Genomic DNA, 7806 nt, shown 5'->3' with positions numbered 1-7806 from the left:
ATTGATTAAAAGTGAAGGGAGACACTACGGATAGTAACTTTTAAGAATTTTTAGAAAATAAAAATTTATTGAGGTCTAAAATATCTAATCTAAAATTTTTTGGATCAATTTACATATTTACTCATAAAATAAAGTTTTATTACTTTTTTGTGAGGAAAAAATATATATACTATTTTTTTTCAATTACAAAATTAATATTAGAGTGAATACCCAATTTGGTATTTGACAATTTTTTCGAAGAACAACGGATTTTTAGAAAAAAATAAACCACTTTTTGTCCCTGGTAAATTTTTTCGTGAGACAAATTAGCCCCTACGTCAATAATCTATCTTTGGAGTTAATGAAACGTGAATACGTGGCACGTTAAGATGGTGATATGTCTATTAAGTGCCAGCCTATATTGACATATTAATAAATCACCCAACCCATTCTCTGACAATTTTTTAAAATAGAACTTCGTGTTTTATTTGCGTAGAACATGAGCAACCCTAAGTGCTTCGTCCTCATTCCTCCTTATGTAGAACCCTAACTGTGCTACCACCATGAGCCATGGAGATTATTCTTCAGAAACTAGGAGTCGCACGCTGTGTGGTTATAGTGTTGGCGAAGAGAGTAGGAGCTGCACCTTTTCTTCTGGAAGTGTTGGGCAGCCAAGAAAGAAGAAATTTATGCCTCCAAAATGTCACTGTGACACTGATGCGATTCTCTTCCAATCTTGTACAAAACTTAATCCAGATAGGTTTTTCTTGAGATGCCCTAATTACAATGTAAGTATTGATTTATAATTTTTGCATGAAGTTATACTTTTTTTTTGTATATTTTTTACGTTTAAAAATTTTATATAATTTTTGTATTTTTACAATTGAAAATTTTAATTTTTCAAGCACTCATCCCACATTGCAAGTATTTCAAGTGGCTAAATATATTAGTTCAAGAAAATATTGATGAGAATATTACTTCTAAAAATGCTATTTTAATAAAAAGGAGATTGAAGGAGGTAGAACATAGAATGAAGGAGTTAGAGATGAAATTGAATTTGAAAAATCAAAATTGGATCTCAAGGTAGTAGGATGAAGGAGGTAGAACATAGAATGATATTACTTCAAATATTTTAGGCTTATAATTTTGGGTATAATTGATATCATAATTGCTTTAGTCTTTAGGACATGTTCTAAGTAATTGTCATAACCTTAGTTGTGACATTTTGTGATAATTATGTTGTTTTGTAATGCTTTTAAGATGTAACTAAACCTGTGTAAGATTATATTTTATGTTAATGAATTTGCTATCACTTTAATCTGAAATGATATTTATTGAAAGAAATTAGATTATACTACAAATGTGTAATCACATATTTTGATGGATGAATATATAAAAATTTGGATATACAATCATTGTAAGCTAAATCTAAAATATATGTTTCATCAATCTAAAAAAAGTCTCTACAATATGATTTTCATATGTGCTATATGATAGTAAAGATGGAACTATAAGCACAATTTAAAATAGTTTCATAATCTGTTATAATAAACTCAGCACCAAAGTATGATTGTTTGTGCAGTAGCAAAATAATGTCTCTAAATTACTGGTTGTCTAACTTATATACCAGCGAATAAGTTTACAACTATTAATGAACCAAAAGATAATTAATTGAGTTCATAAGTTACATATGACTTGACTTATAGACCAGCAAAATACATATGAGTCTTCACTTGGTGCTTGCAATCCATTAATAAATCTCCTCAAGTGTGAGTTGGAGGCCTAAAACCAGGTGTTGACATAAAGGTAAACAAGCTGCCGGATGTTCTTGAGGTAGCTGCTCCAAGTGGCTCTAGATGGTTTTGAGGGGGTGGTATTGGAGGCTTCACAATGGTTTGTTTTATTCGGAACCCAACAGGAGGTTTGAAAATTTGCTGAGTAGCCTGCACAAGATAAAATAACCATTTTCAGCATAAAAAATGAGCAATACTAAAGTCACCAGATACAACAAGGGACGGGAATGGATCCTCTCAATTTTTTTTAACAATTGAGGGAGTAAAGTGTGATCTTCCACCAATAATTTTATAAGTGGGACCAAAAATAAATATGAGAGAGAGAACAATAAAGGGTTAGAGATCACACTTTACACTCTCAATTTTTTTTAACAATTGAGAGGATCCATTCCCGATACAACAACATACTCACAGGTCCATCATTATGGGATGCAAATTGAGATAAATCAATCTCTTCAACAAAATCTGCATTGGGCGAGGCTGTCACTTTTGATATCTTTTTCTTATTCTTTTTTGCCTTTGCCTGAAAATGATGATGCAAATATAATATATAGATTTAGCAATTTGCAATCAACAACACATAACAGATCTAGCAGAATTAACACAATTAAAAAAATAGAATACAAAAAATAACAAATGCAACCATCGAATTATGTTGTTGTCCTTGCTTGTTTGTTGTAGCTCCAACGGAAGTTCCTGATTGAGTCTTGCTTGCCTTCTTTGTTCTTTTAGCCTTTGACTGCCAATTTGGATCCTTAGGTGCACCTTTGCAAGTCTTGTGATAATGACCTTTCTCTTCACACTTACTACAAGTTATTTAGCACGATCTTTTAACTTTATTTCCAATCACCATTTCGATAAGAGATTCCATCCTCCTAAGTTTTGGCCGGCCAGCTGGACGTACGATTGGGGAAGGGAGGATTTATTGACAATCTGTGGGGACTGGGGATTCAATATTTCTCACTGTTTACTGGTTGGATGACACAAGAGTATGCTGCTTGGACAGCATCCATTGTCAGTGACTTATCGACAAGGTCTTCTGATTTGTATCCCATGTTTTTCAATCTAGAAATTGTAGCAACTGCATGCTTGCATGGATGTCCTACATACATTTTTAACAAATCAAAGACCATAATGAATAGGTATATATATAGTTAATATAACTAATGATAGCATAGTATACATGAATTACCTGTGAGCTGCCACACATTGCATGTGCAAGTGTGCTCTTTGAGATTTACACAAAGCTTGTGGGAATTTCTTTGAACTTTATAGATAATTTTGTCATTATCTCTACTCCATACTGCATTTCACTTGTTGCTTTCAGACATAATAATCTGTTCCAGCTTAATATGTTGCACAGAAGTCAATTTACCATTGTATTTAGCTAGTTTTCTCTTGTGATTGGCCATTTTTCACATAATATAGCATCTCAATTCCTCACAACTCCACTAATAAACTTCACTAATAAAATCCTATAACAGAATTCAGCAACACCATAAATAAACTTCACTAATAAAATCCTATAACAGAACTCAGCAAAACCATAACATCATAACTAAACTTCACTAATCATACTCTTATAACAAAATTCAAAACACATTATAACAGAATTATAACTAACCTTCACTAATTATACTCTTATAAACACAATTAAATAAACTTCACTAATAAACTCTTATAACAGAATTAAGCAAAATCATAAACATTATAAATAAACTTCACGAATCATACTCTGATAACAAAATTTAAAACATATTATAACAGAATTCAAAACACCATAAGCATCATAAATAAACTTCACTAATAAAGTTCACTAATAATACTCTTTAGCATGTTATAGAATGCTTATCTTCTATTGGTCCGAGATGAAATTCAGTTCTTCATTGAAAACATCAACCAAGTCTTCTTTCAACCTTGTTAGAAAATCACTTCCATGTTTCAGTGTTTTCACTGTCCACCACTGCATAAGATATAATAAAGAAATGATTATTTTCATCTTGTGCTATTGCAGATAGGAGTTGTCCACCATAATATCTTTTCAGAAAGCATCCATCAAGGCCAATCAACCGCCAGCAACCAGCCTTGAACCCAAGCTTGCAAGCCTCAAGCGAGATGTAAAGCCTATCAAACAGTGGCAGACCCTCTGGTTGAGGTATTGTCCACATTATTGCAGTGGAACCTGGGTTGTTCCTTAACAGCTCACTCAAGTAGTCTTGTATTTTACCGTATTGGTCCTCCTTCTTTTCCAATTACTTGTTCCCTTGCAGCCTTCAAGGCTCTTGCAATCATCTTGTCATGCAATTGCACATTATACTCTTCAACCATGTGCACCTTAGCCTCTTTTGGTGTCAAGTCCGGTCGAGTTTCCAAAACCTTAACCAACTTGCTTGCAGCCCACTTGCGGTAAGCCAGATTAGAACCAAAATCCCTCCCACACGTATGGTTATTTACAAAAGTTTTGAACCATCTCTAGAATTATATAAGGTATAGATTAACCATGGACATCCTTCTTCAGCACACGTCACCCTAATTCTTTCTCGTTCGTTAGATAAACTTGATATAACTAATGATAGCATAGTATACATGAATATATGGGCATTCCTTTCCCTCATAAACAAAGTAATCCTTCAAGCACTCCTTGAACTCAGCCATTGTGTCAAACTCCATACCCAACTCAAAGTACACTTTTCCATAGCCATAACTGGTTTTGTGCTCTGGCCATTTGTGTTTATTACCTCTCTCATCATCTAATGAAATAGGGGAGACAAATGCTTTACTCTCATAAACATACTCCTTCTCTTCTTCAGAATCAACCTCTTCTATAATGGGCTCAACACCCTTAGTGTGACTTGACACACTTTTATCTTATCTAGAATTAGGTTGGGCCTTAGAACTACTAAGCCCAGTATGTTGTCCGCCTATATTGCCCCCTGAACCAACTCCAACATTACCCTTTCTACTATGACTAAAATTGGGCCTAGCATGTTTCTTTCTCTTCCCAGCATATTTATTTGAATTGGCCTTCTTCTTGTCTATGTTCACATTTCCAGCAGCCTTCTCGTCAGCACCACCCTTCCCATTACCACAATCATCTTTCCCATCATCAACCTTCTTTTTAATAGACGTCCTCAACTTTATTCTATCTTCGTCACTATTAGTGTCACTACTCTCATCGCATGCATCTGAAGGAGGATTGTATGCCTCATCCTCGGAACTCTCGTCATCTTCACCAGACGAGGATGAGGAAGAAGAATCATTAAGTTGACCGGCAGCTTGACCTAAATCCTTGTTAACATAGCAAAACTCACCAACTGGGTATTTAAAGTATAAATTAAAATCCAGACAGTCACTTGCCAAGAAACTGTTTTTCAAATTATTTATCTCAGAATCTCCCTTAATCACATGAAGTCCAAATTTTAAATTTCGAGTTGTGGGTTCTAACCAGTATATTGCAGCATAATCAGCATAGCCTAAACTCTTTAGTAGTTCTTTCAGATAAAAAAAGTTCACTAAATCTAAGTTTGTTAGAAGAAATTTATGTACCTTTTCATCCACATACTGCAACACCCCATTACTATCCTTCCCAAGCCTCCCACCATAGTTAAATACAGGTACTGCAAAGTTAGACATTTGCAACACCAACAAAAGACAAATTTAGCAGCAATAACAATAGTTAATAGATAGATATATTTGAAAGTAATGTAGATTATTTAATAATTTTAATGATTGATAGTTGAAGAAAATCTCATGCCTTAAGCTGTTCAAGCTGTGATGTTGATGATTTGATGAACCAGAAGGGATTAAGAGAGGGAGAGAAATAAGTTCTTCTCATTGTTGAGTTATTACACCTTATATACTATGTACTCTTTATGTACTCTCACTAAAAAAATAATTACAATGGTAAGCCTATTATTGATAAAGAAATAATCTAGGTAACACCCTCCCGCAAGCTAGAATTGTGTAAATCTAACAATTCTAGCTTGGAAACATTAGCAAGAAAAGGACCCGGTGGCAGAGCTTTGGTAAGAAAATCAGCAAGTTGATCATTGGAACGAACTAGCATAAGATGAATGAGACCAAACAAATACTTTTCACGAACAATATGGCAGTCCACTTCAATGTGTTTGGTTCTTTCATGAAAGATGGAATTATTGGCAATGTGAATGGCTGACTGGTTGTCACAGAATAAAATGATAGACTTTTGAAGCGACAAACCAATGAAATCCATTAAGAAAGATAACTAAATAGCTTCACAAGTGGCAAAAGCAAGAGACCTATATTCAGCTTCTGCAGAGGACTTGGCAACTGTGGTTTGCTTCTTACTGTTCCAGCTAATGAGAGAGTTCCCAAGCATGAAACAATAACCAAAAACAGAGCGAATGGTGCAGAATTTATAACCACAAACTAACCGACAAGTGCACCGGGTCGTACCAAGTAATACCTCAAGTGAGTGAGGGTCGATTCCACGAGGATTGATGGATTAAGCAACAACGGTTAAGTGATTTAATTAGTTAGACAAGAAGAAAATAGTGTTTGAGAGTTCAAAAGCATTAAACAGTAAATTCAAAAAATTAATAAAGCAAGCAGTAAACAAGTTGTGAATAAAATATGGAGAAGGCAGTTAAGGCTTCAGAGTTATCTATTTTTCGGATTGACTTTTCTTATTAATTTATTCTAATCATGCAAGATTTAATTCATGGCAAACTATATGTGACTAGACCCTAATTCCTTAGACCTTTCTAGTCTCCTCTAAAATTCATCAACCGCCAATTCCTTGGTCAATTAATTCCAATTAGGGGGTGAAGTTTAATTCTAGTTATTATGCCACAAAAATCCTAATTACCCAAATATAAGAGGATTATATGTCACGTATCCCGTTAAGTCCAGATAATTAGAATTTAGGAGAAATTATTTTCAAGCTGTTGTTCAAGTAAAGAGCTTTTCCAAGTTATACAAGAACTCAATTAGAAAGAGGGTCATACTTCCGTTCCACCCAAATTCATAAGATAAAGAACGAAAACAATTCTTGAAATATAAATCAGTACGTGAATTAAAATAGAAAAATAATAGTATCAATCCATACAATAGACAGAGCTCCTAACCTTAACAGTGGAAGTTTAGTTGCTCATGGTTCAGAGTGAAAAACTAGGATTGTAAATTGGGTTGAGGTGGAATAAAAAGTTAACTAATGTTGGGATCCCCAGAAGAGAAGTTTCTTTTCTCTTTTATATCTAATCCTAATTAATTTAAAATCTATTTTCTAAAACTAAAATAACATCTTTTCCTATTTTAAAAATAAAATAAAGTTTAAATCAGAATTAATTAAATAATCAACGTTTTCTGCATTTTCTGCACGTGGCGTATGTCACGCGTACGCATCGATGGTCTTCTTCGCGTGTCACGCGTACACATCAGATACGCGCACGCGTCGCTGAGCAAATCTCCAAATCACGCGCACGCGTCAGGTACGCGCACGCGTCTCTCCTCGCTGTCATCTCCTTTAATTCTTGTGCTGATTCCATTTGTGCAAGCTTCTTCTCCATCCTTTAAGCCATTCCTGTCCTATATAGCCTTCTTCTCTTTTTCTGCAGAAGCTCTATCAAATCCAACCAAATGCTACCTAAAATAAACAGAATTGTACACGACTTAAAGTAGCATCCGTAGTGGCTAAAAGATAATTAATTCTTGATTAAACTCAACAAATTAAATGCAAATTCACTAGGAAAAGATAGGAAGGATGCTCACGCATCAGCGACGAGTATCAGCACAGGTAGCCCAGTCAGCGTCGGCAAATCTAGTGAGATGCAGATTAGAAGAAGAGGAGAAGAAGAGACCAGTTGCAGGTCGGCCTTTTAAATATCGGAGTATGTGAAAAGCAGTCTGTAGGTGAGAAGTGGTTGCACAGTCCAAAAATTGGCTCAAACGTCCCACAGCATAAGAGATATCGGGTCTAGTGTTTGTGAGGTAAAGGAGTCGGCCGATGAGCTGTCTGTAAACAGTGTTGTCTGTTAAAATGGTACCTGATTCCTTT

The sequence above is a fragment of the Arachis ipaensis genome, chromosome B03, assembly GCF_000816755.2.
Source record: "Arachis ipaensis cultivar K30076 chromosome B03, Araip1.1, whole genome shotgun sequence".
Classification (NCBI taxonomy): domain Eukaryota; kingdom Viridiplantae; phylum Streptophyta; class Magnoliopsida; order Fabales; family Fabaceae; genus Arachis; species Arachis ipaensis.
The sequence above is the reverse complement of the archived record's forward strand: the minus strand, read 5'-3'. Positions refer to the sequence as shown.